The sequence below is a fragment of the Cucumis melo genome, unplaced genomic scaffold, assembly GCF_025177605.1.
Source record: "Cucumis melo cultivar AY unplaced genomic scaffold, USDA_Cmelo_AY_1.0 utg001136l, whole genome shotgun sequence".
Classification (NCBI taxonomy): domain Eukaryota; kingdom Viridiplantae; phylum Streptophyta; class Magnoliopsida; order Cucurbitales; family Cucurbitaceae; genus Cucumis; species Cucumis melo.
In genome coordinates, this window is record NW_026124423.1 from 1 (window position 1) to 20,997 (window position 20,997).

Below are 20,997 nucleotides of genomic sequence, written 5' to 3' on the forward strand. Positions count from 1 at the left end.
GTTTAATTAGAACTCCTACTCCGCCTCTTTCTCAATATTCTTTGCTCAAAAGGAGGCGCGAAGCGAAAGGACTTAACAGGAGTGCATTATGAAATCACTCTCCAAATGATAAGGGGCGGTTCGAAGAAAGTCGACTGATAAGGAGTCAATGAAGAAGGAATTTTCAAGCTCATTCCTTATTCTGCCACTTAGAAGGAGCCCGACGAAGCCCTCAATCAAAAAGAAAGTCACTAGACGATCATTGAATAAAGAGACAGACAGATGAATATGACCCTGAATGAAAGTCAAATTCTTTGAGCCTGATAATTGAAGCAGATTTTCCACTCATTCAATGCCTGAGGTGAGGACGGACGCTTTTATCCACTAAAGAAAAGATGGAACTCAAAGAATAGGTTGAATGAGCAACAAGAATCTCCAGACTGAGTACGGTTATTCGCTCCAAACTACAATCAAACTCCAATAAAACAATAATCAAAACTCCAAAAAAATTAGTTACGAGTACTTTGATCTCTTTGATTTTCTTTTCTTTATCTAAAATCTTGTTATATTTTCTTTCTCTTTTCTTGTTCTAGTTTTGTTGTTGTTTGAGTGGATTGGAGAGGTGCACCTACCCACTCATCAGGTGTTCAGCTGACTTGCTTGCACTGAGAGACCCCTATTGTATTGGAATTAGGTGCCCATCTGTTTACTGTTGTCAACTAATCTCTTCAATCTTCAGTTCAATTCGACTCCATGTTAGAACATTTCTGTTCATGCTCTTTTTCTTTAAGTGGTCCTATTCTGTGTCCCGTGCTAGGAAGCATTACTCCTCTTTTCATTCCAAATTCAAGAATACGACCGATACGATTGATTGGTCTATGTGCCTCTCTTATTACTTTTTTGTATCCCCCTGTTCCTCGGATACAATTCGATCCTTCTACGGCCAAATCTCAATTTGTGGAAAGCCTTCGATGGCTTCCTTATTCAAACATCAATTTGTCTTTGGGTATAGACGGTATCTCTTTATTCTTCGTGATATTGACCACATTTCTGATCCCTATTTGCATTTTAGTGGGTTGGGTCTGGTATGAGAAGTTATGGGAAAGAGTATATTACAGCATCTCTAATTCGTTCATTTCTAATGATCGCCGTGTTCCGCATGCTGGATCCTCTACTATTCTATGTTCTTCCCGAAAGCGTGCCAATCCCTATGTTGTGCGGAGCTGAGCATCTTCTATTCGCTGGGATCAAGCTTTTCCTCTGCAGGGGCCTTGTGCAGTAAACCCCCTACGGGCGGTCGTCCGTCGTCGTCAAGTAGTCCCCGCGAAGCTTTCGGGAAGAGGGGTAGTCTTGTGTGTAAGCATAGCATTTCTGGTCGAACCCGCCCAACCCAAGATCGAAGAACCGAACCTGACAGACACATCTTTTTCCTTTTGGGAGGGTACGGAGAGTAGTGGGTACCTCGTCAGACCTCGACCCGCCTACTCGGGTCTTGTATGAATATGCAGGAAGGGGTGCTCCTAGGTGTGTGTAGGGGTTGTGTTTGTTCGCGAGAATGGATTCCTCGTCAAGTCTGTTTGGGGGGTGTGGACACACTTGCGCGAATTCGGGTAACGGCTACAAGGGAGAAAGAGAAAGGAAACTGTACCCGACCAGGGATGGACGTAAACTCGTAAGCTACGGAGGGTAGGTGATAATCGTCCAGGTCTCTGATTGTGAAAGAAAAAAGCCCGCCCCCGCCACAGGGGTTGCTTCTGCTTCCTCTCTCGTCGCCGGGGAGCTCTTGGTGAGGAGACCGACGGGATAAGTTGCTAAAACAAAGGGGAGAGGGGGAGGATCGACCCGTTCAGTATCATTCCGAAGAAAGACTGTTGGCAGCTGGTGGAGACATTTCTTTGGCCCCCCTGAAAAAGGAAATGCGGGGCTGGGTGAAGCTCGGCAGAGAGTTCGAGACAGGTTAATATGGTAGAATAAACAAGTCAAGAGCAAATTCTTTGGTCCCTAACTCATATTGCATTCAGCCTCTCCTGACAGTCGAGCCGCTTTCGCTCGTCTTGACCCCTCCAAAACAAAGGTCCTCAATGAGAGGATTTCTGACTCCTCCTACGGGACGCTAGGAGCAAAGAATTTGCGAAAAGGTCCTCAATGAGGCACTTCCATAGATCTGATTCAGATCAGATTCTAGTTCCAAACCTTTATGCATGCACCCCCGTACAAGTGCTGGCGTACAAGTGGAGGCCAGGATAATTGGGAAAGAGAAAAGCAATTTGAACCGCTCACATCACAGTAGTAGTAGCAAGTCAGTCGGGGGGAGAAAATCAGGCTATTACTTTCACATCTCTCTCTATCAAAAGATATCTATCTATCTATCGAGATCCGCTGCGTGAGCAACCCGACTGTGCCTGACATGTGCTCTACAGGCCGCACTCCTCTTCCCAACGAGCCCATTTTTTGTCTTTTGATTTGGAAGAGTTCGTATAGATTGAGTTTCAGTCTGTCTCCAGATAGGGCCCGCTAGCTAGTGAGCGGTTCTTTCGGGCGAGAAGCAGGCATCTCCCGCAACGCAAGCAGCATTCTTCGCCACTATCCGAGAAGCAAAAGATGAGAGAGTCCAGGCTGAAAATACATGCATAGATAGTGGTCTAATGACAAGGGCCGAGGAAGCTCGGGACGGAGCCGTATGATGCGGAAGTCTCACGTACGGTTCCCTGAGAAGGGAGTGGCTACCTACTGGAGCTTCGACCAACTACCATCGGTCAATTCCGCTTTGGGGCCACCCCTGACTCTACCATTATTATAGGGGTATGGGGTTCGAGACAAAGAAAGATCAAGGCAGCATATCAGTTTTTTCCTTTATACTTTACTGGGATCCGTTTTGATGCTATTAGCTATTCTGTTGATTCTTCTCCAAACAGGAACCACCGATTTACAAATCTCATTAACCACAGAATTTAGTGAGCGGCGCCAAATCTTTCTATGGATTGCTTCTTTCGCCTCTTTCGCCGTCAAAGTGCCTATGGTACCAGTTCATATTTGGTTACCCGAAGCTCATGTAGAGGCACCTACGGCAGGATCCGTCATCTTGGCAGGAATTCTTTTAAAATTGGGAACCCACGGGTTTTTAAGATTTTCAATACCCATCTTTCCCGAAGCGACACTTTGTGCCACTCCTTTCATTTATACTCTAAGCGCGATTGCTATAATATATACTTCCTTGACCACTTCAAGACAGATCGATCTTAAGAAGATCATTGCTTACTCCTCAGTAGCCCATATGAATCTGGTGACTATTGGTATGTTTAGTCGGGCGGCGGCCGTTAGGTCACCTATTTTGAGTTATGGACACACAAGGCCAAAACATGTGTGCCGGGCGTGCGACCCATCAACCTACTAGCAATGGGGGGAGAAAACATAGCATGTCGCAACAAAAGCTTGATTCGAGGCGTCAGCAATGCCGTCTGTTCCAAAAACAAAAGCCCCTTAGCGCCCCGGACGGGAGTGGGGGACGGCCCTACGCGCAGGCAAGAGCAGCACCAGCTCTACGAAGAATCTCATCTTTCTCTTGGCTTTCCCAATTGGGAATCAGAACAGATCAGGCTATCTATCAATCGTCGATTAATGTCTCGAGAAAATATGCGAGAGCTAAAGCGAGAGGGGAGAAGGAGCGAGACCTAGTTATATCAGTCGAGATCACATAAAGATAGGGGGGACCCAGCCGGTCTCATTAATAAGGGCAGATGAATATGACCCTGTCCGAAGGACTATCCATATTAACCTTGGGCTTTGACCCTTTGTTTTTGCTTCTACGTCTTTCTTCAGACCGGAGTGGAATTTCAAGCCTTTCGCAACTCCTCTCCACAAATTCTTTGCGCCTCTCCTTCTTAGTCGAGCTGCTTCGCACCTTTCCAGTCGCTTCTCTCATTCTTCGATCATTCTTTGATCCTTCGCAAATTCTTTGCGCCTTATAATTGCAATTTGAGAAGCGCATTTCTCTAAGAAAATCAGAGAAAAGGAGTCCTTCGCTTTCAGAGTCCTAACCTTTATATCCTAATTTTTTTCATATGGATTGAATAATAATCGTCGGGCTCCTCTCCTTATCAGTCGAGTACCTTCGCTCCTCTCCTTATCAGTCGAGTACCTTCGCTCCTCTCCTTATCAGTCGAGTACCTTCGCTCCTCTCCTTCCTAACCTCAGTCGAGTGGCTTCGCTCCTCTCCTATATTTCAAACGTAGAGTACCTTCGCACCCTATTGTTTTGAGTCGAGTTATTTCATAACCTTCGGACGGACCCTTAATTGAAAATAAAGGAATCAATGAACAAGGGTTTGAGACAGGAGTGCAACTCAGAATGGAACTCAAAGAATAGGAGCCGAGCAAGATTCTAAACCTACTAAAAGGGCTTAAAGGAAGATAGGCTTTCTTATAATAGTCTCATAAGAGGAGATTTTCAGATTCAAGTCATAAGAGGATAAAATAATGGGAATGCAGTTCAAGGTTTGAAGCCCCTATCTCTTCGACCAACTAAAGAAACCTATCCAGATCCATTAACAAGAAAAGCAAGCTTCTTTTTTGATGCCATAAGAAGAAAGTTCAGTCAGGTTCGCCTAGCCTTCTACGCCTTCTACCTACGGCAAGGTTATGAAATAGCGAGACCGCTCCGGGAGGAGTAGAACAGAGGGGGGAATCTTCTTTCTAATATTGAATTACCGAATAGCGAAGCGCATTTCTCTAAGAAAATCAGAGAAAAGGAGTCCTTCGCTTTCAGAGTCCTAACCTTTGTATCCCACCTGGACCCTTGTTTATTGGAACTCAAACAAGGACTCCGCTCCGCTTCTTTGCTTCTACTACGTCCTACGGGGCTAAAAGTTAGAAAATGCTCATTTCACTAATCAAAGATGTGAAAATGGTTGAGGTCTTTTCTTGCTGCATTATTCTATTCGCCTGACTAAATGTCCATTTTAACTAAGAGTGAAAAACAAGCAAAAATACGTGAAAACTTGCTGTTTGCATAGGCCAAAAGTGACTAAACTGGCATTCCAACTCCCCTAAAAAGAACCTACTTAAAGGAAGAAAATCAAGCCCTACTCCTATCTTTTGGCGTCGGACTGACGGCTTGAAACCCAAAAATAATCGAAAGCCTATGGCTCAAAGAATTTGAGAAAGGAAGAAAGTGCAAATTCTCAAACTAGAGAAAGTTGGATAGGCTTGAATCTTTTTAGTAGGTTTAGAAGGAAAGCCGTCACACTGAATAGGATCAAGGCTGAAGTTCTCAAACTAGAGAAAGTTGGAAGGGTAGGGTTGAAAGTCGGACGTAGAAGGTTTTCTATTATCGGAATAAGTCCTTTATGTCTTCTTTATTCTTCTTCTTCCTATTTTCTTTATGGATGTTCATTGATTGCGCTCTTTCTTTCTTTTCAAAAAAGTGGGCATTCGCTCTTCGGTTTTTCTTCATTCATCCGCCTCAACTGGATAGGTTTCTTTAGTTGGTTCTCAGCGAAGAAAGCCTAGAATGAAACTACCACGGACCGCAAAGAAGCGGAGCGGGGGACTCAAAAGGAGCTGTTTCGCGGAGAGAAAGAGAAAGGTAACTGAAAGAGGAATAAGTGCTCTTTCCCTCTATAATTCTTTGCGCCTTGTTCATTGACTTCTTGACTGATTCTTTCTTGGGATCGGATCGGGGATCCTAATAAGGATCAATCTCCTATTTCTATCTATTATCCAGAAAGAAGAAAGAAAGAGATATGTATCTGATGGAGTCTACATCGTACGTAGAGCGCCCAAGCGCTTTTTAGGGCCTGCTCCGTTCTCTTATCCGTCCAATGCACTGGGCTCATCTCGTGGAGGGAAAAGCCAAAAGAGAGTTGTAGTCTTCTTGTTCGCCGCCTCGACGCATTCCCTTCTCTCCCCGGCATCGTCCCACACAGAAAGAAAGAGCGCAGAGCCCCGGCCCCGACCTGTGGGTCCGCTAACGTCAAGCGAGGAGTTGAGCCTGAACTGGCGAACCGCAGTCACTTTCGGAACCATACTTCCTACAGCTAAGACGAGCGGGAAGGCGCAGCGCAACCGAACGTGAGCTGCTATACCGAATCCCCCGCAGTCCATCGGGGACCGAGTGGTAAGGCCATGATCCGCAGGGGAACGGAGAACTCATTCTTCCATTGGGGACAGGTGCACGAACGAGAACTCCAAAAACGTCACACATCCGTCGCCTACCTACCGTTTAGGTGGCACCAGCGAGATCCAGCCCTTGTTCATTGAGGCGGTAAGGAACTTCGTGTCGCGGCTGCTCCACTCCGCCGCCGCGCGGTCTCATGAACTGAACTTCGTTGCCTTCCTGCGCGCGAAGCGAATTGGCGCTCTTCCGATCGGGGCGGGGAGTTTCAATGAAAAGAAGATTTGATGAGCTTTTTTTCCAAAACTCAGAATCAATGGAATTCATGTATCTAAGGCTATCCATGAAAAGATCTATTCTCTCTTTCTCTTCCTTACTGAACTTCTTCTTTCTTTACGAAGGAGAGGTTAGAATATGCGAGAAAGAGTCAGAAAGGGGAAGGTTATTCCTCCAGCATCAAAATAGAAGCTTGCTTTTCTTGTTAGTAGGTTCTTAGCTCTGCAACTCAACTCCGTTCTTTTCTCGACCATTGAATCTAGAGAAAAGACAAGATTTTGCCTACCTTTCGAGTTCTTCATATTTTCTTCTTTCATTCTTTCTTTCATGAGATCTTCATTCTCTCTTTACGATGTTTCGGAAGCTTAGCGAGCTTTCTGCCGGCCGACCACTATCCTAGGCTTTCCTTGTTGGACTTGTTTATGAGTAGAAGCGGAGCGGAGGCTCAAAGAATGATCGAAGGAGTGGGAATCTGACTAGTACTCCTTCTACGCCCCTGTTCATTGACTTGCTTTTCTTCTTTTTATTCCTTGAAATTCAAACCCGTCATATTTCATTGATCCGTATTTTCAGTGGTCCGAAGGACAGAAGTTTGAGTTCCATGAATGAGTCCGACCGCTAAGTGGGAATATGTAGGATGAAAGTACGGACAGAAGTTTTGGATAAACAAGGGCTAATATATATGGAAGTACTCGTCCTCCGTAGTTGAATCTGGCTTGTTCATTCCACTGATTGTAGTAGGCGAAGGACTGATTTGTTTGAGCCTTTGTTCTGAAATCTGATTTTCACCCTTTATTCACTTCGTTGCACTCCCTCCGTTAGGCGCAAAGAATTTGCGAAGGACTCCTTTTCTCTTCTTTTCTTAGAGAAATGCCTCTCCTATATCTGAAACTACGAGTACCTTCGCACCTGAATTTATCTACGAGCCCCTCAACGAACATTTTGTTCATTGATTCAGCTTGAATCTTGGACTCCTTTCGCAACTCCTACTCCGCCTTGCGCTCCATCTTTGACTTAGTGGATCAAAGAGGTCCTCCGGACTTTGAAGATTCCACTAAAAGACTAGTCACCTGGACCTTTGAAATTCAAGCAGTGAGGACTAGCTTAATTAGTCCTCTCCTTTCAGTCGAGTCCTCTACCATACGTCGGACTTGTTCATTCCACTAAGATTTGCGGATGACTCAAACTTCATCCTATAGTTTCTTTTCCTTCATGTTCCTGGTTTATTTCCTACTAAGAAGAAGTTCATATGGAGAAAGAAAAAGGTCCAGATTCTTTTTTCGCAAATTCTTTGCTCAAGAAAAAGGAGGTTATGAAATAACTCGACTCCCACGGGGCGAAGAAAGTCGACTGATAAGGAGTCAATGAATAAAGACTCATTTCATAAAGCGAAAGGACTGATTTCAAATATTTTCAGGAGTGCAACGAAAGAAATCCATATAAAGAATAACCTCCGGACGACTCCCAGTTCGAAGAAAGTCGACTAAGAAGGAGTCAATGAAGAAGGGCGTAGCTTATGTAAAGGTTCGACGAAGGAGCCTGAATGAATAAAGGCCCTTTCAATAAAGAAAGAGAAAAGCAAATAGTAACCAAGGCATCCTTATCTTGGCAGGTCCGAAGTGGAATATGAATATGTCCTTATCAATGAGACTCCTACTCCGCCTCCGCTAGGAGCAAAGAATTTGCGAAAAACCACTAACCCGTCCTCCGGACCATCTGGACCCTTTATATTTCAAGGATAGGCTTTCTTTCTAAACCTACTAACAAAAAAAAGCAAGCTTCTCTCAAATTCTTTGAGCCCCCACTCCGCGGTTTTCCACTGAAACTTTCTTTTCTTCCGCCCCCCTCTTCCTATGGTCGAGCTACTTCCGTCCCTCCTTCGGAGTAGTCTGAAAACCGCTCCGTGGGGTGGCTCTTTCTCGCTTCCTTTCATTCGCTTCGCGGGAGCCGCACAGCACATAGCTGGAAGTCAGAGGGCCCATACTACCTGCCTAACCCCTCGCTCCGAGGGACCGTAGATCGGAAAGCGCCTTCTTAATAACCCCATTCATCCAAAAGAGAAGGGGCCTATGTATTTGCATGACCCCTGCAGATTTGACTCTATCTACACTCGGAGCCAATCCCCTATCGGTCCTGCCACCACGCCGCAGAACGGGGAGCTCGTGTGGAACCTTTTCTTTCTGGCGTAACTGCGGTCAAAGGTAAGAAAATCTGACGGTCGCGTAATAGAAGGGCCGGAGAGGTACGGTAAACTCGGCCAAAATATGGGCCCCGCACAATCCTTCTTCTTCAGTAAAGCCGACCTCTTTTTCGCCAGTGCTGACGCAGTGCGCACGTAGATAAGGAAAGCCAAATCCCAGTGGGGGGGCCGGTGCCTTTCTTTGACGGCCTCAATTCCTATTTTTCAGCCGTGGGGAAGCTCGGTCGGGAAGAGGGGAAAGGCTTGGGCCTACCTATCCCGATAGGACCTCATAAAGGAAGGGGAGCTGTTGAGAGGTTCCATATTGCCGAGCCGAAGGGCAGCACTTCTCTACGTGATCGTAGTATCTACACCTCCTCTCGTCCCCCGCAGCACTTTCATAGTATCTATGCACTATTTCCGGTTCACTGATAAGGAAGATAGAGTTGGGTGGTGGGGGGTGACGGATGTGATACGTCAAGTATGACCCGGAGAGATACATGCTAACTATGGGTAGAAAGCAGGAACCATTATGTAAAGAATTGCGGGGGTTTACAGATCTCTTATACTACCATCGATCGACAGAGCGGAACAACCAGAAAAATCAGTGCCGTTAGAAAGCCGTATGATAGGTGGTAACTATCTTGTACGGTTCGGGGGGGTAATCGGCGTACTCGTATCAGTGGGGGGGAATCTTTGGCTCTATCGAACATACAGGGAATTGGAGGTAGCATTCTACCGATGTTAAGTCATGGACTGGTTCCTTCAGCCCTTTTTCTATGTGTTGGTGTTCTATATGACCGACATCAGACTCGACTTGTTAGATATTACGGAGGTTCAGTGAGCACCATGCCGAATCTCTCTACCATTTCCTTCTCTTTCACTTTGGCCAATATGAGTTTACCTGGTACTAGCAGCTTTATCGGGGAATTTCCCATCTCAGTAGGAGCTTTCCAAAGAAATAGCTTAGTAGCCACATTAGCCGCGCTTGGGATGATTTTAGGCGCGGCGTATTCCCTTTGGCTATATAATCGTGTGGTTTCTGGAAATTGCAAACCCGATTTCCTCCATAAATTCTCCGATCCAAATGGCAGAGAAGTTTCCATATTTATACCTTTTCTTGTTGGAGGGGCGACCGCCCGTTGAACTACCATGAAAAAAGGGGTAAACCAATGTGATCATGACATTGTAGGTGCTTGCGATGGGACGGATGCGACTTCCCTCAGTTGGTTTGGGTGGCATAGCCCGTTGCAGAAGTCCCCCCTTAACCATTTCTTTGGTCTTTAGGGAGCCAAAGCTTGACTTTACTAAGAAAAAAAGGCTGGCGCAGGAGCCTCTAAATAGTAGGAAACTGAAGGAAGGAGCGATGTAATTGAGCGAGACCGGAAAGAAAGAGGAAGCCCACGGTGCGAAGCGAAGGAACTCAACTCCGTTCTATCAGTTGAGATCATCAGCTCTTCTTATTTCTTTCTCGGAAAAAATCACTCTTTGTCTTTCTTTCATTCTCTGTATCGGTTAGGAAATAATAGGCTCGACTTAGAGGATCGGAAGGAAAGAAAGGACGGGGGGCAAGGATGCATGGTACTTCTCGACCCTGTCTCCGAGGGACAGTTGAAGGAGCGACTCATGAATGCTGCCGGGTTGGACGAGCCAATAACTCTCAGGCCTTCGGTCTCTTTTTTGAGCAAGAATCACAGCCTTACCGCTACGTGGGCTTCACCATGATACGGACTCCAAGTTCTGATGGCGGAGCACGAGGGGATTTCTCAGAAATCTGATGATGGGAATGGAAACCAGAAGCACGACCGGGGTCCAAGATAATCAATAATCAATAAGAGTCAGGTAAGCATGAGACTTTTTGGTAGTAGCGGTGAACCAGATGGCCGCGGCGATGGAATCTGGGACGGAGGACTCGTAGTATCTCTCTAGATCTGGCAAAAGCTCAAATTCTTTGAGCCTCCTAACGTAATTCGAATGGGGGCGGACCTGACCGCTTTCGCCCCTCTCCTTATTTAGTAGGTCAACTTGCACGACTTTACATAAGCTACGCCCTTCTTCATTGACTCCTTCTTAGTCGAGCTGCTTCGCACCCTATCGTTTTGAGTCGTCCGGAGGCGCGAAGCGAAACGACTGTTAAGGAGTGGTATTATGAAATAACTCTCCAAATAAGGAAGGTTCGAAGAAACTCGACTGATAAGGAGAGGAGAGGGTCAAAGATGAATAAAGAAAGCGAAACGACTGATTTCAAATATTTTTAGGAGTGGTATTATGAAATAGCTCTCCAAATAAGGAAGGAGAGGGTCAAAGAATTTGAGGCGAAACGACTGTATTATAATATTAATAGGAGTGGTATTATGAAATAGCTCTCCAAATAAGGAAGGAGAGGGTCAAAGAATTTGAGGCGAAACGACTGTATTATCATAAAAGAAGGAGTGGTATTATGAAATAGCTCGACTGTAAGGAGAGGGGAGAAGCGAAACGACTGAATCTAATAGGAGTGGTATTATGAAATAGCTCTCCAAATAAGGAAGGAGAGGGTCAAAGAATTTGAGGCGAAACGACTGATTTCAAATATTTTTAGGAGTGGTATTATTCAATAGCTCTCAAAATAATAAGGAAGGAGAGGGTCAAAGAATTTGAGGCGAAACGACTGAATTATCATAAAAGAAGGAGCCCTTTATTTGAAGAAATAACTCGACTCCAAATAGAGGAGAGGGGAGAAGCGAAACGACTGATTTAAAGAAGGAGCCCTTGATTTTCTGAAATCACTCTCCAAATAGTAAGGTTCGAAGAAAGTCGACTGATAAGGAGTCAATGAACAAGGGCGAATTCCTTATTCTTAACAGGAGTGCAACGAAAGAAATCCATATAAACATAATGCACTCCTTCTCATTGATAATGAAGGAGTTTCGCTCTCTCTTTATTCAATGAGCTTTGATCCTTATCTTTTTGAGTCGAGTTATTGAATAATGCACTCCCACCTAAGAATAATAAGGGATAATTCCTTTCGCTCTCAAATTCTTCTCAACTCCTCTCCTATATTTTTTTCTACGAGTACCTTCGCTCCTCGCATATTTCATTGCGCCTCTATTTTGAGTCGAGTTATTTCATTGAATAATAATCGTCGGGCTCTGAACCTTATCAGTCGAGCTGCCCTTGTTCATTGACTCCTTATCAGTCGACTTTCTTCGAACCTCCAAACAAACCTTCGCTCCTCTCCTTCCTAACCTCAGTCGAGCCGCTTTCGCTCCTTCGCTCCTTCACAGTCGCTTCGCTTCGCGCCTTCGCAAATTCTTTGCTCCTTTCCAGTCGCTTCTCAACCTTTGTTCATTGATTCAGCTTGAATCTTGGACTCCTTTCAGTCGAGCCTCCTCTGCTTTTTTAGCCTACGGAGTCTCTCATTGAGGACCTTTGTTTTCTTTGAGCCTCCGCGCGCTCTTCATTTTTCAGCGTCTTTCTCGTGGCGGGAAGAGAACAAGAGGAGGTATCGATAGTCGGACTGATTTATTCCATATACTTTGAGTAGGCTTTCTTCTTTCTGGTTGGTACTTATAGAGGGCGAGCTTTATTTAAGAGAGAATGGGGAGTGAATCTCATCCGTTTTCGTTCTTGCTTTGGTTCGGGCTCCTCTCTCTCTTATTCGTAGTTAGGAAGGGGGAAGGAGTCTAAATCAATGGACATTAATTCACCATCATTGATGGACGTTGCACATGACACACGAGAAATTCGACTCAAGGTCCGGCGCTAATAGAAGTAGCGGACTCTCCTAGTAGCGAAGGAAAAGGGCAGGGCTTTTTTCGTCGTAATAGTGGGCCGGTCTCATGAGATCTATGCCGGCCGAATCAAATTCAGGTCGCAGCAGAGTAAGCTACTCCAGATGAGTTGACGCCCTCGCCTGGCGCCATTCCCGGACCTAGCAGCAGACGGGCAGGCCGGGCCAGAATTCAGACCAGACTCTTCTTTCTTTGAGCTGCTCCCACGCACGCAGACCGGAAGATCTTGTCCTGGACTGGACAAGTACGTAGAGATCTTCGTGGGACCGGGGAGGGAGTCTCAATCGATCTTTTCTAGGATTCCTTATCACGCACGGAGATCTTTCCATTGTCAGAGGTGGTATAACTACCACCTTGAAGAGACTCAGAAAGGTTAGCTTACTACCTGCCTGCCTCTACTACAGAGGTTGACTTTGTACCGCCCGGAGGTCATATAGATCGGAACCCGGAGCGATAAGAAGGGTCGGTCAATAGCATAGCTCTTTCTTTCCCGGGTCTCCTTTCTCCTTCGAAAGGCCTTCGCATTCCTAATCCGGTGGGGGGGCCGGACGGCTTTCTTTGCCCCAGCTTGGCGAATCGCATCCCCGCGCAACGACATTCTTTGTGCGCCCCTGACCGTTCTCGCTCAGTCTTTGCAAGGGCTGGGGAGGCAGTCTACGAAGCTCAGCCTATCGCCACGCCGACCATCAAATACGACCTTCTCAAAGAAAAGATGGAATGGCCGGCCCCAAGAGCGCTTATGTCATATAGGAAGGCTGGAAAGAATCCCATAAGTTCAGAAGAAGAAGAAGTTTGAGTCATCCGCATCTCTGGGTCCTTTCATCCTACATATTCCCACGGGGCGGTCGGACGGGTCCTCCGGCGCGAAGCGAAAGGCATTTATCTAAGAAAATCAGAGAAAAGGAGTCCTTCGCAAATTCTTTGCCCCTAACTACGGGAGTGCAACGAAAGAATTCCACAGGCTAATTAAACTAGTCCTCACTGGTTTAATTTAAACAAAGGCTGAATTCAAGCTAATATGGATATAAACAAGTCCTACGGACGGGTTCAAAGAAGATTTCAAGGACTCCGGACGAGTTCCAGAGGTCTCGACTGAAAGGAGAGTGAGGCGCAAAGAATTTGCGAATAAAGTCAAAGAATGATCGAAGAATTTGAGCTTTTCATTCCACTCATTCAATGCCTGAGGACGGACGTAGGACCACTCAAACTTCTGTCCTCCGGACCGGTAGGAATAAGAGAAAGAAAAGTCCAGGTTGGTTGGTGAGCCTAGTGATAGGAAACTATCTAGCTTGGTTCGGAGAGCACTTGTTGGGTTCAATCTTTCTTTCTTGCTAAATGTTACGGCCTAAATGCTAAACTATTGACCCTACTTGTTCGGATGGGTGTTCACCCCAAAGTGTTCCCGGACCACATGCATACATCCGTAAGTAACTTAGTGCAACATGGCAAATTTCATTGAGAGGAATCAGTAAAGAAAAGAAAAAGGAAGATCTGACAACTAAGTATATCGTATTTGATGTCCTCGGGCTAAGGAGTGTCCACATGAGTTCGTTGAGGTGTCTACACAGGAATCAAAACCTCTTTTCTATTCTGTCGAGAGTTCGGGGATTGCTCCACCTAAGTCGAAGGAAAAGGATCAATTCTCAATTCTAACTAGTTAGAAGAAGGCTCTTTGGCAAATTCTTGAGATCTGGGTAGAGTCTCGCTCAGTAAAGAGAGTTGTAGATTCGTAAGATCATGATAAAGTCCCCTTGACTTGAGAAACTATTAGTCAAGCGCGGGAGCGCTACAACTAGCATAGCAGCCTTCGGTCGGAAAAAGGCTCTCAAGCCCCTACTCCTAAGTTGGAGCAAGAAGCAAGGGATTGAGCGCAGTAGGTCTTCTATGAGAGAAAAGAGAAGAGAACAGATATTCTTCGCTCGGGAAAATTCTTCTATAACTGATAGTGAGTTTACAGGGAAGATTACTTCTTTTTTGAAGAGGGGGAGTAGCATATTCTACCCTCTCCCACTGACTCCCATAAAGTAGCTTGCTCTCTCTCACCACTGTCGAGTCAGAAGGGGGAATGGGGCATGGCCTCGTGTCAGCACACCAAGGAAGAGTCTGACTAAAAAGGCAACTTCAAGCTCAAGCCTCATCCCTTTCTTCATTCTCATCAGAGGTCTTGTTCATACTCGGTAGATATTCTGGTAACAATAGTACTCAAGGCTCCGCAAGGAGTTGACCCGAATCAGATTTTCTCTTATGTAGCTGAGTTCTAGCTTGCTTCTACAACTCGGTCTCGTTCATACCGCTACGTGGGCACCGACCCTACTACTTTTTCTTCTTCATGAAACTCGGCTGGTGGAGCATATTCATCCCCTGCCCCTCTTGTCTTCTTTTTCTACTTTCAGTGGATAGTCGGACCTCTGAATTCCAGTCAAAAGACTATATTAACAAGTTCTAGCTTTAGGCAGCTTCACACCGGTCCGTGGTAGTTTCATTAGTATCGCTATCGCTTCAAAAGGATGTATCTGACCTTGCTCCCCAACCTATTCTATTCCTTCACACCTTTCATTGGTCGTAGAGCTTCGCTTCCTATTTCTGTGACTCATTCAACCGGACTCTTTCTGACTGTCTTCCTTCTAAGGATCGAACTGGAACTCTTCTCCAACTCAGCGGGGCGGAATCAAGGAGAGAGGGTATCTATATTCACGCTGGCCTTTTCACATGCAAGTCGGACGGCTCAGATCGCTTTCATTTTCTCTACTAAAGTACGAGGAAAAGATCTCATTCAAAGCGCGTAGTGGGTCATTGATTCTTGACAAAGGGCTCGACTGAATCAATGACTAATTTTTTTCATATGGATTTCTTTCGTTGCACTCCTGAATTTATGAGAATTCAGTCCTTTCGCTTTCTTTATTCAATTCCTTGTTCATTGACTCCTTATCAGTCGACTTTCTTCGAACCGCCCCTTATTATTTGGAGAGCTATTGAATAATACCACTCCTATTAATATTATAATACAGTCGTTTCGCTTTCTTTATTCAATTCCTTGTTCATTGACTCCTTATCAGTCGACTTTCTTCGAACCGCCCCGTGGGAGTCGAGCTATTTCATAACCTTCGGACGGACCCTTATTTCATCCATATTAACCTGTCCTTCGGACTCCGGAGGCGCGAAGCGAAGCGACTGTGAAGGATCAAAGCTCATTTCATAAAGAGACTCAAAACGAAAGGTGCGAAGGTACTCGTAGTTTCAGATATAGGAGAGGCGGAAAGAATTTGCGAGAAGCTCATTTCATAAAGACTGATCATTATTCTTAAAAGGAGTGCAACGAAGTTCATAAAGGCTCGATTCCCAGGCGGAGAAGGACTGATTTTCTTCCTCCATTTCATAACTAAAAGCGAGACCAATTAAACTACCACGGACCGGTTCAAAGATTCTTTCCGTCTCGGCCGAGTACTCTTTCTTGCCCTTTCAGAGGAAGAAATTCAAGGATGAAGATCAGTGAACCTATACATCACTACAAAGATCCCAATCGTAGCTGCTAACTTAGCTTTCTCTCGTTCTACCCGCACCCGGTCTCACCTATATGGCCTTTTCATGGTCTCGGTCCTTCGCCGTGGAAACTGGGGATGAGTCAAATCCTAGGGCTGGAAGGTATCCTCTCGCTCGCTTTCAGGTGGGGATACTTCATCCTCTTTTTCTTCATACATTCTATGAAATAATGTCTTCTCACTAGTTATCCACCAACTAAATCATATGAGTTCGCTCCTTTGTTCATTGACTTTGTACCGAAAAAGCGAAGCTATTCCTCAACCGCGTAGAAGGAGTTTTTCGGGTGTCCGAGATTCCAAAAGAACCAAGAAAAGAGGATAAAGGATCAGTCTCTACCTACTGAATAAGACGAGAGCGAGAGGTTTATTCACAGTTTGAAAGTGGAATGAGAGAGAAGAAAGAAAGAGGAATTCTCAGTGAATTAGCAGTTTGAGTCTTCCACGCATTTCATGAGATCTTTTTGAAATTCAGATAAGTCAGAGTCCTTGTTCATTGAGGCGGTGGTTGAGTTATTCCCTGATTTCTGAATCAAGGGTAGAAATCAATGGTCGTCTTCTCGACTGGAAGGATCCCGGAGAGGGGAAGGGCCGAGTTTCATCAAGAAAGAGTCAGAATTCTCTCTTTCATCATTCAAGGATGAAGACGAAAGTAGGGATAGGGTAGAAGGACTTGTCCCTATCTTTTCGGAATCAGACAGGTAAGAAGAAGAGGCGCAAAGAATTTGCGAGTCATTCAACCTTCTTTCATTGCTCTTTCTCCCTTTCCGTAGGGTTCGGCTATCTATCAATAGGCAGCGAGAAGTCACTGAAATCTCCATCTTATCTTTCAGGTTGGGATCGAGGAGTCTTCCTGCTTATTCTATTCCCGAGTAGAGTAGTAGATGCTGGAAAGCTTCTCGACTAAGCCGCTATCCTGATCCTTAAAGCAGTTCACATAAGAAAAGGAATGAGTGGAAGAGAAAGAGAAATCTGTCTCAGTAGTAGCCGTCTAAGAAGAATCAGTATCGATCGGGAGTGGAAGGTGGAAGAAGGAGACCGTGCACCAGTATGCCTTCCACGAGGTCTACAGGCTGGACACGCGAAGAAAGTAGCAATTAAACTACCACGTACCGGTGAGAAGAAAGAATGAACTCATTAAAGAAAGAGAGAATTCTATCAGAGAATAAATAGTTATGACTTGATAAACCAGTTCTGATTATAAGAAGAAGATATAAGTCGGCGCGAAGCGTAATTAAGCTACCACGGACCGGATCAAGTTCAGTCAGAAGAAGCGGAGGCAAGTCAGATAAGAAGCCAGAGAAGACTCAAGAGGAGGGAGGCAAGGACAGAACCTAAAATAAGTACGAAGACTCCTAATCTCTGATTTATGGGACTAGAAAGTTCAGTCAGAAAATCAAAGCCTATCCTTCCAGAGGAGACGAAGGCAGAACCTACTATTCAGATATAAGGAGAGGAAACCTAGAAAACCAATAAAAACAAAGGTCCAGATTAGCTTAATTAGTGAATTTGGGACTCGTAGATAAATTCAGGTGCGAAGGTACTCTACGTTTCAGATATAGGAGAGGCGGAAAGAATTTGCGAGGAGCGAAAGCGGCTCGACTGATAAGGTTCAGAGCGAAAGCGGCTCGACTGATAAGGTTCAGAGCGAAAGCGGCTCGACTGATAAGGAGAGGAGTTGAGAAGAATTTGAAAGGAGCCCGACGATTAATAGAACCTACTATTTCTCAGAAAGTGAATATGGATATAAACAAGTCCAGAGGCTCAAAGAATGATCGAAGAATTTGAGAGGTCAAAGCCCTCAATCAAAAATAAAGGAAAGGAGAGGCGCAAAGAATTTGTGGAGACTTCATAGTCGTGCAAAGACGTAGAAGGAGTCGAGAGGAAAAGTCGAAGAAGAGGTCTTGAGTTCTGGTGTCTATTTGCTTACCACTCTCAATTAGGACAAATACCAGTTCTTCACCCTACTAACCCACGTAGCGGGAAAGTTCGCCTTTCGCACAAAGGCAGACAGCGATATTACCTGGTGGGCTACTATGAGGGAAAAGCTCTATCTCAAGGACGAGGATCAGAAGAGAGTTGGACGCGCGTGCCCTCTTCTCAACTCCTACGGAGCCTCTCTCTTTCTCTTTAAGTTCTTCTTCGATGATCATTGGGTATTCTTTGAGCTATAACCTTGCTTTTCACTCCGGTAAGCCAACTCCCAATCAAGGGTAGAAAAGATCTTTCGCAAATGAAGAAAGAAGAGAGGCGAGAGGCCTTGGCAAATCATGCTTACGAATGATGAGAATGATGCCTCAACCCAAAGCCTACTTATTCTCTCTCATTCTGACTCAAGATCTCATTCCGCTGCCTAGCAAATCAACTTCCGATCGATCCCGATCTTTTCACTCTTCCCCGACCGACGGGGATTCCTCTACCCCTGCCTCTGATTCCGATTCCTAAACTGAGAATGCTAACTCAGACTCGATGACTCTTGAAGTTATTAATGAAATGAAAGAGAGAAGGCGCAATTCAATATGCGAGGAGCGAAGGTACTCGACTGAGGTTAGGAAGGAGAGGAGCGAAGGTACTCTACGAAAAAAATATAGGTTCAGAGCGAAGGTACTCGACTGAGGTTAGGAAGGAGAGGAGCGAAGGTACTCGTAGTTTTCAATATAGGAGAGGAGTTGAGAAAAAATAAAGAGAAAAAGAATGAGACAGAAAACTTTTCATGATCTTCTTAGCTTTCTTATCTTATTTCATCTTCTAACTATCATCAGCAAAGGTCAGACTCCTCGTCTTCACCCCCCCGAATTCATCCTCCTTCTACGTCAAAGAAAACAAAGGCGCAATTTGCGAATAAAGTCATGAAATTACTCCGGACTAAAATCACTCAATATTCTTGCAAATATCTTTCTATTTGACTCTTCGCAAATTCTTTGCTCCCCTAATTAAGCTACGGAGGACGAGTAGTCTTCTTCCACGCGATTTCTCATTCTTTGAATGATTCTCATCCTTCTACCCCGAGAAAATGAGATTCAAGGTCGGTCTTTGAGTTGAAGAAGAAGCAAGGGTCGAGGATTACTAGGTCCTTATCTTCTTCTTTCAGTATTCAGTCATTGTATTTCAGGAATAAGCTGAGGCAGAGGAATCACTCGAGAGCTAAGAGGCACAAAGGAAAGCGCTCGACCGCCATTGTATTTCAGGAATAAGCTGAGGCAGAGTAGGAGTCATCATTCCCAGTTTTTCTGTAAAGGAATATGCTAACCAACCCCTGAGCTTAGAGAAGTTTCAGTTCTTTCTTGTGATCAATTCATTCTCAGTTCGTCAAGCCTGATGCCAGCGGGACGGTATCGCAGTCTCGGAAGTCGGAATCAAGGTAATCATCAGTCGAGACCCCAAATATAGGATAGAAAGGGCTTAGCCGTATAGGATAGGTTATGCACTCGACTTCAAAAAAACCGGAATTCATTTGAATATGGATTTCTCAAATTCTTTGAGCTCTAATAGTTCAGGGATCAGGACTTCGCAAATTCTTTGCGCCTAACCTTTGTATCCTTTTGTTTTGGAGTCGAGTTATTTCTAAATTGAAGGGCGATAAATAAGGGAGAATTCCTTAACTTTCAGTCGCTTCTCTCATTCTTCTCACCGGTCCGTGGTAGTTTAATTAGTCGAGTTATTTCATAACCTTCGGACGGACCCTTAATTGAATCCATAATGAATCTGAAAGGAGAGGCTCCGTTAGGAGTTGAAAGCGAAAGTCATTATCCCTTATTAGGAGTGCAAGTCAGAACCATATAATAGGCTACGTAGGACGAGTCAGAAATCCATATTCATCTGAAAGGAGAGGTGAAAGGCCCTCAATCAAAGAACTCGACTGAGGTTAGGAAGGAGAGGCGGAGTAGGAGTAATAAGGGACTGTTCAGGCTCAAAGAATGAGAGAAGATTAAGCTACGGAGGACGAGTAGTCCGAAGGACTCATGAAATTCCATAAAAGCTGTCGCTTTCCATTTGATCCACAGGTCTCATTGATAAGGACTGGATATAAATCAGTCAAGAGGCGGAGTAGGAGCAAAGAATTTGCGAAGGTTCAGAGCGAAAGCGGCTCGACTGAAAGGTTCAGAGCGAAAGCGGCTCGACTGAAAGGTTCAGAGCGAAAGCGGCTCGACTGAAAGGAGAGGAGCGAAAGCGGCTCGACTGAAAGGTTCAGAGCCGTAGAATTATAAGAGGTCTAGATGCGAAGGACAGGTCCTAATTAAGCTACGTAGGACGAGTCAGAAATCCATATTCATCTGAAAGGTGCGAAGGTACTCGTAGTTTCAGATATAGGAGAGGATCAAAGAATTTGAGAAAGGCGAGGAGCAAAGAATTTGCGAGGAGAGGGTCAAAGCCCTCAATCAACTCGAGTGAGGTTAGGAAGGCTCCGTAGGCGCAAAGAATTTGTGTGGTCCTTATCCTTGAAATTTGAAGGAGTGCAACTCAGAAATTCTCCTTCTTTCATGAGTCCTCACTGGTTTCATTTAGTCGAGGGTCAAATCCCAAGGTTAATATGGATAGTCCTTCGGACAGGTTAATATGTCCTTATCAATGAGACGGAGGACAGATTCATATGTCCTTATCAATGAGACCACAGGTGAAAGTCTAATCTTTCTTTTTTGCACTCCTCTCCTTCTTAGTCGAGCTGCTTCGCACCTTGAAGGTGAATATGGATTTCTGACTCCTTCGCAAAGTCTTTGACTTTATTCATTGGTAGCTTGTTTTCTTGCTCTTTCCCGGGAAAAGCAGATGGAAGTTTCTTCAAGGTGAAATCAAAGTGCTAAAGCACGAACCCCCATTACTGATGGACAATTTGGATCGATAGATCTACTTTCAGATTTCGGGAACGTGGAATGGTTGAGAAATTCAAATGTTATAACTCCAGTACGTCAGGAACGCTATCTCATTGACAACAAATTTCTTTCTTCATGATGATTGATATATAATGAGGGATACTCAGATCTCACATCTTCTTTGAACCCTTGTCAACCACGCCTTTCACCCACTCCGCGGTCACTCCGCCCTTTCTATTCCTCGGATGACGAAAGAATATGTTAATTGGCTATGCCCCTTCTGAAAGGCTAGAAACCTTGACTGCCCACACCTTTCGCACCTGGGGGATTTT

At 45.0% G+C, this 20,997-nt stretch overlaps 1 long non-coding RNA gene across 1 annotated transcript; it reads left to right on the plus strand.

Annotated features, from left to right (window-relative positions):
* Window positions 1-9,007: 9,007 nt before the first annotated feature.
* LOC127146993 (uncharacterized) lies at window positions 9,008-13,808 on the plus strand. The gene is made up of 2 exons (XR_007818247.1): window positions 9,008-10,719; window positions 11,007-13,808. It is a non-coding gene; the product is annotated as an uncharacterized LOC127146993 (long non-coding RNA).
* The last annotated feature ends 7,189 nt before the right edge of the window (window positions 13,809-20,997 follow it).